At 49.0% G+C, this 12,225-nt stretch overlaps 1 protein-coding gene across 1 annotated transcript in view; it reads right to left on the reverse strand.

Annotated features, from left to right (window-relative positions):
- Window positions 1-12,225, reverse strand: part of LOC146822326 (WAP four-disulfide core domain protein 18-like) — a 58,775-nt gene that overhangs the window by 20,675 nt on the left and 25,875 nt on the right. The window lies entirely within an intron of this gene.

The following is a 12,225-nucleotide window of genomic DNA, read 5'->3' on the forward strand; positions in this document are numbered from 1 at the left end:
ACCCAGTGCTCAGAGTGGAAGTGCTACTGGCCCGTGACCACTCCTGTCCACCCAGCGCTCTGAGTGGAAGTGCTACTGGCCCGGGACCACTCCTGTCCACCCATGCAGTGCTCTGAGTGGAAGTGCTACTGGCCCGTGACCACTCCTGTCCACCCAGTGCTCTGAGTGGAAGTGCTACTGGCCCGTGGCCACTCCTGTCCACCCAGTGCTCTGAGTGGAAGTGCTACTGGCCCGTGACCAATCCTGTCCACCCAGTGCTCAGAGTGGAAGTGCTACTGGCCCGTGACCACTCCTGTCCACCCAGCGCTCTGAGTGGAAGTGCTACTGGCCCGTGAGCACTCCTGTCCACCCATGCAGTGCTCTGAGTGGAAGTGCTACTGGCCCGTGACCACTCCTGTCCACCCAGTGCTCTGAGTGGAAGTGCTACTGGCCTGTGGGGGCTGGCCGCGAGGCGCTGCCCCTTGCGGGCGGGTGTATGGACGCCCCTCCACATGTCTTGCGCATTTGACTTCCAAGACCCCACATTTCAGCGTCTCATGAGGAGACATCAGCTTTCCTCTTGGCGACATCTCTCAGACTTACAGGAATGATAGGCGTGCCTGAGTTCAGGCACTCACTCTTCCGCCAATGGCCTTGCGACATTCAAAGCCGCCATTCAGACCACCTCAGCACTTCGGATGCACACGTTTAGCACCAATATCACCCAGACTGCGGGCACTGGTAATTTCAGGGTGCGGAATCACCCATGTATTAGGAGATGTCCCCTATAGAAAGTTAAATGAGCAGGGAAATAGGGAACTAGGGAAGTCCTACTGAATATCGCCCCAGAAAATCGTGGTACAATAATATCTGGAACAGGTTATTGAAGGACAAAATATCGAAAGGTGAGAGCCTGCGGGGATGGGCGGATTTGCTATTCCAACCTCCATATCATATATATATAGATAGATATGACGAGGCACATATATGTAGAGATATACATAGACAATCTGGACTTACGTACCTTTCAATATTTTACAATCAATATTTTGTCCCATCGATCCTCTGATGTCGCTCTTCAGGGTGCACACCGTGGAACAGATGTTACAATAGCTGTTTTTTTAGGTCATCCCCATTATCGAGCCGCTTTCTTGGAAACCCTTCACCTGGTGCGCGTGCAGTGAACGTTTCCCTGGAAACGCCGCGGGTATCTCTGGTCAGGAACGGCTCAAGCGGAACTCCCGGCTCACTCAGAGCCCCGGAGCGGAAGTGCTCGTTTCCTCTAAATCACCAGCTCTGGGACCCCCCACTGAGAGCCTGACTTTACATTGAGGCCAGGCTTGAAAGGGTTAAAGATCATGGGCCTGATTCAAAGACTGACCTTTCCAGTAGGTGTGCACTTTTGAGGGAGTTTGCTGGTTTTGGGTATTCGCAAACTGCACTTTTACAGTTACGTACACTTCTGTAGTAAGCCCAACATGGCCGACCAGGGTACGGCAGCCCCACTCTTTTCTGGGGGAGGGGCTTGCAGTACCAGTGGCTATCCATGCCTTGTGCTGGACTATGAAGTCCACTCTTTCTATTACTTTTTTTTTAAATTAGAAATACTTTATTCGATAAAAATTTCATCATAAAAGTATACAATACAGTACAATAAGAAAAACAAAAAATCACCAGCCTTGGAGTATATACTCATAAAATATGCACAATAGCTAATAATATAAAATTCATAAAACAACTAGCAGTGGCGTTGGTGATGCCTATCGGAGGCCCCATAACCATTAGATTAAATGCTGGACGACTTAATTCTCCTCATACGTGTCATCCAGGCACTACCCAGGAATTTTGCTACACCACATACCATAGCTATTGAGGACGTATCAGTACAGAGGACCCGCAGGGCCATTATGTGACATCTTAAGCCCAGCCCCTGACAGAGGGGTTTTAACCATATCCTCCTGGCAACCCTGTAGGCGGGGCAAGCAAAGAAAAAGTGTGCCAGGGACTCTTTAGGGGCTGCACAGCCCGGGCAAGCCTTCGATGTACCACTCTGGATATTCCACCCGGCCGTAAAATCATTCACTGGAAGGATCCCAAACCTGACTTTAAGATAGAGTGATCTGTCTAAGGGTTTCTCAATAAAATCAAAAAGCGGTTCAAATTTCCTGGACCATTTAAACTCCAGGAATCGCTCAGTAAGAGAACCCCCTACACCTCTACAAATGGCCTCCGTCTGGATCCAATCCCAGTACAAATTCTTAATGACTTGCTTGGATGGAGGAGATTGGCTCTTCCAGGAATCGCTCAAGCCCAGTTGCACAACCAACTGCTTCAAGTTACTCAGCCACTTAATCTTATTGCCTTTATCAATCAAAATAAGCTCATCTAGGGCGGCAGCATATTTGTTAAGCTCCCCGGTTCTTCTCAATCACACCCAAAAGAGCAAGGGACGGAGGCGCAATAAGTCGTTTAGGGGGCGCCTGCCCATGTCAAGACGAAGGGGGATTAGCGGAGTAGAAACAGGAAGAGCCACCAGATCTCGCAGAAACTTATTTTCTAAAGTAATTAATTCCGGTATGCTTTCAAACCCCCAAAGTTCAGATCCATAAAGGGCAGAGGGTAGGACTTGACCCTCGTATATTGCAAGCGTTGGAGCCACGGGTTTACTCAATGACTCCCGATGTTCTCTCAGGACCAACCCAGAAACTCTTTTAAAATTTAGCGACATTTTGGCCAGATGGTCTTTCCAGCTCATCCGGCTATTTATCCTGACACCCAGATAGTCAAAGGAGTCTACCAACTCCAGAGACTCGCCGTTAAGCGAGAGATTATTCCTAAATCTATTAGAGGGTGCAAGGGCCATAAGCTTAGTTTTGGAGGTATTGATGGTAAGCCCTCTGTCAATACAAAACGCACTAAAGCAATGCAAGAGCTTTTGGAGGCCTGCTGGGGATTTGGAGATCAGAATGGTGTCATCTGCAAAGAGTAGGGTAGGTGTTTTTTCCCCTGCCAGGGATGGGGCGTCAGCCGATACCTCTCTTAGATGGTCCACCACCCCGTTCCCAAAAAGAGAGAATAGGGTAGGTGCCATGACACATCCCTGGCGAACTCCCCTCCTCACGGGCACCCTCTCAGTCAGTTGTCCCTGAGAGCCCCATCTGATCCTCGCATAATTCCCCTCATGGAGCTTAACAATAAAGTCCAGAAGTGGACCAGGGAAGCCCATCTTCCTCAAAACATCCCATAGCCTTGTTCGAGGAACCAGGTCAAACGCCATCCTGAGGTCTATGAAAGCCAGGTAGAGACTACCCTTATTGATGGTCACAGACTTCCAATAGATCGCAAAAAAGCGGAAGACCTGGTCCATCGTGCCCACCCTTTGGCGAAAGCCGGCTTGAAAGTGAGACAGAACATGCTCCTCTTCCATCCAGGCACCCACCCGCATGATGATGACCCTGCCAACCACTTTCTGGATTACATCGATCAAACTGATCGGTCTGTAATTGGCAGGGTCGTCTCTAGCACCCTTTTTAAACACAGTTATAACCTCAGCACCCTTCCATGAATCAGGGACTGGATGTCCCCTAGAGATCATATTCATTATCAGGGCAATAAGTGTGACCCAGGCTGCGGGTTCCTCCAAAAGGAGGTCCCCCGGAATGCCATCAGGGCTAGCAGCCTTCCTCGGGGTAAGGTGTCTAATAGCCACCATTACCTCAGAAGCCAAAAATGGGTCTTCGAGCAATGGTATAGGGGAGGCCTTGCTAACTATCTCAGGAGGAGAGGGGCAGGTCGTGTCCTGTACGCCATACAAGGCGGAGAAATGGGAATGCCATTGAAGACTAGTTATGTGATTAACTAAAACTGGCTTGGTACGCTGCCTTGCATTGTTAATCAATTTCCAGAACAGAAAAGCATTCCTTCTGCTAGATGCACATTTGAGGTCCTGCCAATGCTGTTCCTCCCAATCTCTTTTAGCCCGGGCCATTTCCTTCGCATACTCCTTCCTCACTGATCTGACTAGAGGTTGGTTTTTATTTCGCAAGGCAACGGTTAACTCCTTCCTTATTGCCTTGCACTGAGCGGAGTACAAAGGATTACTAGATTTGGGCAATATATTGTTCAGTCTGCCACATTTACCCTGAGATAGGAAGTATTTACCTACTTCCTCAATGGCGTTTTTGTAGACCATGGCAAGGGATGTCACCTGGGTACTCTCTAAAACCGAATCGAGACCCGCCAACTCCAACGTCATCTCTTCAATGTGCACCCTGATCCTTGCCAGGTTCTCAGTCTGTAGGTGAACCTTATCCCATTTCAACCTGCGGTTACCATTATAAGGGATCACTTCTTTGGTTAACCTCAATGGGGCACTTCTCGAACCACCATTACAATTGGACCATTGTATCTTCATACATAGAGGGTTGTGATCACTATCCTGTGAGGGAACCACCTCCATGTCTATTAAATCTCGCCAGAGTGTAACATCCAGTAGAATATAATCAATTCTGGAAGGTCCGCTTAGTCTATTAAAAGTCATAGCACCGTCTCGGTCAGAAGGTGACCTGCCATTTAAAGCTCTTAATTTATATTCCACCGTAAGGGCATTTATCTGGATAGCCTTGGAGACCATTTTTTAATCGGGGCTAATGACAGGGGAGGGATAGACCATCTAGAGTCCTCATCTTCCGTGCCCAGGGGATCATCACCACTAAGAGGTTCAAAAGTACAATTAAAATCCCCACCCACAAAAAGTTTAGAAGTAGGGGGGCAATTGGCCAAAGCCTGTTCTAAAAGAGTAAAGGTGGACGGAATATTATCTCCCGGGGACCCTCTAGAATAGATGTTAAATAGGTCAATCCTACTGTCCTTCTTACAGCCTGCAAATGAAAGATGTTGGATGTCTCTGGAGGCAGATTCATGTGTAGAAACCACCCAATTTAGTTCTATTTTTATCCAAACGTGTAAACCACCTGCAGGTCTGCCCTTCCCGCAACTATAAGCGGGCTGCCAAAAAGTTGCGTAGCCAGATTTATGTACAGGGGACATGCACCATGTTTCTTGGAACAAACAAACATCAAACTTTTCAATAAAGTTGTTCCATTCTGGGAGCTCTATCTTTTTTTTTTAATCCGGCCACATTCCATGAGATCAGATGGATGACCTCCTTGTCACCAATATGCCCAACCGAACTGACCCCCTCAATACCTACCATCCCACTAGAAATAGGGTCGATGGTAACTGCGAGTGGAATTGGTGAGTTTAAAAGTTGACAACCATCTACTCTGGACCCTAATGGCGGATCATGGGTGAGAGTTAGGGCACTAAGGGAGTCAAAACTGGGATATGGCAGTGTAGCCTTATTTACACTAACAGAACCCGTGACCGCTCCAGGAACCTCTGGGCTATTTCCCTCTAAACTAGCTGCAACTGAACAGCCCGAAGAACCCGGCATGTACTGTAAACTTCAGTCGCACTCGTCCATGCCGGAAAACACCTCGAACCTATTCCCTATCTCCAGGGGGGTGAAGGGTCTCAAATGATCCAATCTTCGGATAATTGTGCTATTGGATCTGGGGGGAACAATGTTCCACCCCTGCGAATCTGATGCTGTATGGCCAGTAAAAGGTCCCGGGGGAAGGAGTGGGTAAAGAGGAGCATAATCACTTGTGTTGGATGGGGGAAATACCAGTGATCTAGGATAGAAATATGTCAGGGCTCTTGGGTTAATGCAGTTAGTACCATATCCCATTGGGCAGTTTAATATATGAATAACTGCAACTGGATCTCTAAAGTTGATCACCACTATATCCCCCTTAATATCTTTAGGTCTACCTCCAAGCCAGGGGAGACGCCTAACGTGGAGTATCTCGCCATTGATGCTCTTATAAATCGGTCTATATGTACTTAACCAGTGAATGGTTTTATTTTTCAACTGGGTAAAACTTTCCCTCTTATTAGCAGCCAAGATGGGCACACCCGTCAGGACAACCACCAGGGGAACAGCTTCTGGGGGTAGTTCTACCTGCGGCCCAAGGTTCCCCAGAACCCCTTTATGGCCATTACTCCCCCACACCTCCCGAATATTCCCTAGGGGTGCCAATGAATTCCCCCCCACAGAGTCACTAACAGGTTTTGCGACCGCTGTTTTATCAGTAATGAGAGGCACCTGCCTGTGATGGTTTGGCTCTCTCAAGTTAGATGACTGAGGGATAACTGCACTAGATTGGGGGATGTCCTTAGGTAGATTAATAGTAGAAAGGGAAATAGGAGGGGAGGGAGGGACGGCCCTATATGGCTGAGCTTTAGCCGGGTTACCCTTACTTTTTAGTATAGATTCAATGTCCAACAATCTCTGCTCCACCCTCGTCAAGGTCTCGATAATAGGGGAGATGAGGGAACTAACCAAGACTCTCAGGGAGTCTAAAAAAATGGGAGAGTACCGCCTGCTGCGACGGTTCAACAGAGTTAGACGATGCCTCAAGTCCATTAACAATTGAATCAAGGCCAACAGGGGCAAAAGATGGGGCCGATTCAGGCAGACTACCGAAGGCAACCGCTAACACTGGGTCGCTTTTGGTCATTATATGTTTCCCAAACTCAGAGTAACTTGACTTGGGTTTGACCTTGCTCACCCCCACCTTACGTCTTATTTTCCGTGGGGGAGGGCCATGAACCTTACCCAATTCTGGATTATTAGGTTTCTTCCTGGGCACTTTGCCACGGCTAGGGAACTGTTTTATGGGATCTGCATGTACACTAATCGAGGTGGGGGAGGGGTTTCAATCGGGGCACAGATTGAGGAAGGACGATCCCGCGACACGGGAGGGGTATTCTTCCGTACAAAGGGATCATCATTACCGGTCAAGCTACCTCCAACCCTGGGGGAAGCGTGGACGATATAATCCTGTGGAGCCCTTAGTTTTAGGTTTCTATTACTAATACCTGTCACTCAGAGTCTGTGAATACTGAAAAGCAGTAAACTTATCCAGAACTGTAAACTTACTCAAAAGTGCGAGTTACCTTTTTAAATCAGGCCTTCTAATCGCAAAGACGACTAACATCTGCAACACTTCACACACACACGCACGGGCAAGCCTACACCCACACACACCCACACACCCGCACGCACGCGCACGCACACCCACACCCACCCACACACACACCCATACACGCACACACACACCCACACACCCACGCACGCACGCACACATGCACTGACGCACACACACACACACAGACACACACAGACAGCACAGCCAATATTGCCCCGAGGAATGCTGCACCCATGTATACGCCACTAGCAATACCCTGCCAAGATAGGGGTGCTCTGCAAGTACAGACCAACGCATCTGTAAGAAAAACAATGTATAAACACACTTAAAATTATACTATTCTGAGTCAGCCCTTTTCAATTGTACATCACTAATGCAATTTCCATAATTGTAATATGAATGACACTGTACAAAACCATCTCAGAAGACCAGTGTTCAAGGCAGGAGTGATGTCAAGTCCAGGGGGGATGTTCACGCGTCTGCTTCTTGAGGTTCCAGGCAGATGCACCTCAGGCAGTTTGATGTCACCTGTCCCTAGACTTCAGTTTTACTCTTGAGGGGATTCCACATTCATCTTGGTCTCTGTTCTGGGCCTTTACATATTGAAGAGGTTAAACCCTAGATGGCCTTGCCAGCCAACCACAGATATCTTAATGTGGAAAGCCTCTCAGGGATACCTATGCCTTGGCCAGTCTTGGCTTGTCTACTGATGCTGATAGGGTTGACTCTTGGGATTGGAGTATCCCCTGCATGATAAGCAGGCATGCACCCCTGCCCTGAGTGCCCTAGTGCATGCTAAACCGTCATCCTGCTTCTTGTGTTGGCCCTAGTGGCACAGTACGCCAGCCTGTGTGCAGACGCCGATGCCTGCCCCTGGTAATGTGAGGTCTGTGACATGGAGGAGCGCACTACATCTGCCCACATAGAGGGCAGCTGACTACTGCCCATGCCCCGGGTGCATCACACTCACACAAAGTGGTGGTGCTGCGCCCCTGGATACGCTCACTGGTGATTAGCCATGCTATACAAATACTGATTGATTGATTGATTGATTGACAGTGCTCTCTGTTGTGTGGATTAGCACTTTGCAGAGTACAAGCCTACTGGCTCCTCTTATGCAAAGGTGCTGTGATGCGAAGGCCAGCATCTTGCGCTGATGTTTCAGGTGCGTGTGGAGTGCGGTTATGTACAGTGACCATACAGCACCTGTAAGGCAGCAGGACTCTGCAGGCTGTGAGGGGCTGAGCACTGAGAGCAGTGTGATTCCTCCTGGATGCACCTGGCTCAGCTCAGCACAAGATGGAGGATGGACATGGGCTTCCTGCACAGTGGACCCGTATTGCCTCATTCCTATGGCGGGAAGGTGGAGATCCAGACGCTGAAGCGAGGAGGATTGAAACATGGCCAGCGTCATAGGTTCAATGAGCACCTTCTTAGCAATAGATTGATGAGCATCTGGAGTGAGAACTGCTGAGCTCCACATCTAACCAGCAGGTACAACAGATGTAAACTGCACCTGGGCGTAACTAACGCCTTCGTCTGCATGATCACGGGTGGTGGTAGACATTAGAGATCTCTCAGAATGAAGAACGTGTGATGAGAGGGGGTGTGGTGCCTTACTGAAGGTTGTAACTGAGATTACAGCTCTGGAGTTGCATTTTCGGTTGAATTGTGCAGTGTTTTGTTTTACTGTAAGGTCCAAGTACATTGTACCTATTGGTGAACTGTTGACTTCTGAGCGCTTGCCCCCCACTCTACCTCCCTGACAAGCCTTGGAGTGCTTGCTCTCCCTGCTCCGTGGAAAGGATTGCATTTGGCCCACTTTGCAGACAAGAGTACGACAGACCCCAGGACATCAGTGACAAATGACATCGACCACAGCGGTTGGGCATCATTAGTCCCTATCTGCGCTGTGACCCCACCGAACGTGTTCTGGCATTGACCATATGACCATGGTCGCCCCCTCGCCCCCCGAGGCATTCAGGGGCGGCACTGGCCACGTATTTCTACACTGACATCTCTTCTCTTTAATGAGAGGTCACCAATGAAGCCATTGGGGTGTCTCGTGATGCTGCCGGACCCCTCAGTTCCCAATGCCTGTTTGATGTTTTTGATCCCTCTGGTTGCATCCTTCACCCTTAAAGTCTACAACTACCCTAGTGACACGCGACTGCTGATTTATCTAACATATAGCCATAGATAACCTGCTAAATGCACAGCATCTATTAATACCTGTGAATGTAGCTAAATACAAGAACATCCAAGTACTTTCCCAGAGATCCAGAAAGTAATGGGCAGGAATATCACAGATCAAAAGTTTCAGATCTGAAAGATGAAGTCCTATGACAAGATGGAACATTTCAAAACTCTCAATTTCTTTCCTATCCATAGGAAAAGCAAATGCCATCAACAACAAGAATAGTGTATTGTATTTCTTGCACATGTTTTCGAAAACATTAAAATATAAAGTTAATAGATTTTAGTGAAAGATACGTAACTATATTTAAGTTATTCAGACAATGTTATTTTGCAATACAGGTAAAAAGCAGGTTAATGAAAATTAAGAAACAGAAACACAAATAACAAGACTGAAAAGCAGAGAGGATGGTGAAAGTAAAAGGTGTACAAAATGTGATGGCTAAAGGACACATATGACATAATGTACTAATACAACTATTCAGGCTGTCAAAAAACAAGAAGATGACTTTTCCCTACATTTTTCATATACAAGTACAGATAGAGTCAACGTGTTTCGGTCCTGAGGGAATCCAACGACTAAGCCTTCTTCATCGCTTAAGTGTTGTTACAAAGTGTGGCTATCTGCTATGGCATAAGGAAGCTATGGGCCCACAACAATGAATAAGAGTAAATATAAAAAAGGCACAACAGAGCTGTATCCCCATGTCCTTGTGCCTGAGGTCATTCCTCTGCCAGTGCTCGCCTGTCACTAAGGGTTTATCTCCTATCATCCGGCCTGAGACCAAAGTCACTCTCCTGCCAGCAGCTCTCATGTCACTAAGGGTTTATCTCCTATCCTCTGGTGTGAGACCAAAGTCACTTTCCTGCAAGCCAGCCTCCTGCCACTAAGGGTGTATCTCCTATCCACAGGCCTGAGACCAAAGTCACTCTCCTGCAAGCCAGCCTCCTGCCACTAAGGGTGTATCTCCTCTTCTCGGACCTGAGACCTAAGTAACTCTCCTGCCAGTGGTCTTCCTGTCACTAAGGGTGTATCTCATATCCTCCGGCCTGAGACCAAAGTCACTCTCCTGCCAGCATCTCTCCTGTCACTAAGGGTGTATCTCCTCTTCTCTGACCTGAGACCAAAGTCACTCTCCTGCAAGCCAGCCTCCTGTCACTAAGGGTGTATCTCCTCTTCTCTGACCTGAGACCAAAGTCACTCCCCTGCAAGCCAGCCTCCTGTCACTAAGGGTGTATCTCCTCTTCTCGAACCTGAGACCTAAGTCACTCTCTTGCCAGCGGACCTCCTGTCACTAAGGGTGTATCTCCTATCCACAGGCCTGCGACCAAAGTCACTCTCCTGTCAGCAGCTCTCCTATCACTAAGGGTGTATCTCCTATCCTCTGGTCTGAGACCAAAGTCACTTTCCTGTCAGCGGGCCTCCTGTCACTAAAGGGTGTATCTCCTCTTCTCAGACCTGAGACCAAAGTCACTCTCCTGCCAGCGGGCCTCCTGTCACTAAAGGGTGTATCTCCTCTTCTCGGACCTGAGACCAAAGTCACTCTCCTGCCAGCCAGCCTCCTGTCACTAAGGGTGTATCTCCTCTTCTCGGACCTGAGACCTAAGTCACTCTCCTGCCAGCGGTCCTCCTGTCACTAAGGGTGTATCTCCTATCCACAGGCCTGAGACCAAAGTCACTCTCCTGCCAGCGGGCCTCCTGTCACTAAAGGGTGTATCTCCTCTTCTCTGACCTGAGACCTAAGTAACTCTCCTGCCAGCGGGCCTCCTGTCACTAAGGGTGTATCTCCTATCCTCTGTCCTGAGACCAAAGTCCCTCTCCTGCCAGCAGGTCTCCTATCACTAAGGCAGTATCTCCTCTTCTCGGGCGTGAGTCCAAAGTCGTTCTCCTGCCAGCCAGCCTCCTGTCACTAAGGGTGTATCTCCTATCCTCCGGCCTGAGACCAAAGTCACTCTCCTGCCAGCAGGTCTCCTATCATTAAGGGTGTATCTCCTCTTCTTGGACATGAGACCAAAGTCACTCTCCTGCCAGCCAGCCTCCTGTCACTAAAGGTGTATCTCCTATCCTTGGGCCCGAGTCCAAAGTCACCCTCTTGTCAGCAGGTCTCCTGTCACTATGGGTGTATCTCCCATCCTTGGGCCTGAGTCCAAAGTCACCCTCTTGTCAGCAGGTCTCCAGTCACTATGGGTGTATCTCCTATCCTCAGGCATGAGTCCAAAGTCGCTTTCCTGCCAGCGGTCCTCCTGTCACTATGGGTGTATCTCCTATCCTCTGGCCTGCGACCAAAGTCACTCTCCTGCCAGCGGTCTTCCTGTCACTAAAGGTGTATCTCCTATCCTCGGGCCTGAGTCCAAAGTCACTCTCCTGCCAGCGAGTCTCCTATCACTAAGGGTGTATCTCCTCTTCTCGGACCTGAGTCCAAAGTCACTCTCCTGCCAGCAGTTGGCCTGTAACTAAGGGTGTATCTCCTCTCATCAGTCCTGAGACCAAAATCACTCTCCTGCCAGCAGTCCTCCTGTCACTATGGGTGTATCTCCTATCATCAGTCCTGAGACCAAAGTGACTCTCCTGCCAGCGGTCCTCCTGTCACTATGGGTGTATCTCCTATCATCAGTCCTGAGGTCAGTCTCCTGGCAGCGGTCCTCCTGTCACTATGGGTGTATCTCCTATCATCAGTCCTGAGGTCAGTCTCCTGGCAGCGGTCCTCCTGTCACTATGGGTGTATCTCCTATCATCAGTCCTGAGGTCACTCTCCTGCCAGCAGTCCTCCTGTCACTATGGGTGTATCTCCTCTCATCAGTCCTGAGGTCAGTCTCCTGGCAGCGGTCCTCCTGTCACTATGGGTGTATCTCCTATCATCAGTCCTGAGGTCAGTGTCCTGGCAGCGGTCCTCCTGTCACTATGGGTGTATCTCCTATCATCAGTCCTGAGGTCAGTGTCCTGGCAGCGGTCCTCCTGTCACTATGGGTGTATCTCCTCTCATCAGTCCTGAGA

This window comes from Triturus cristatus, chromosome 6, assembly GCF_964204655.1.
Source record: "Triturus cristatus chromosome 6, aTriCri1.1, whole genome shotgun sequence".
Lineage (NCBI taxonomy): Eukaryota > Metazoa > Chordata > Amphibia > Caudata > Salamandridae > Triturus > Triturus cristatus.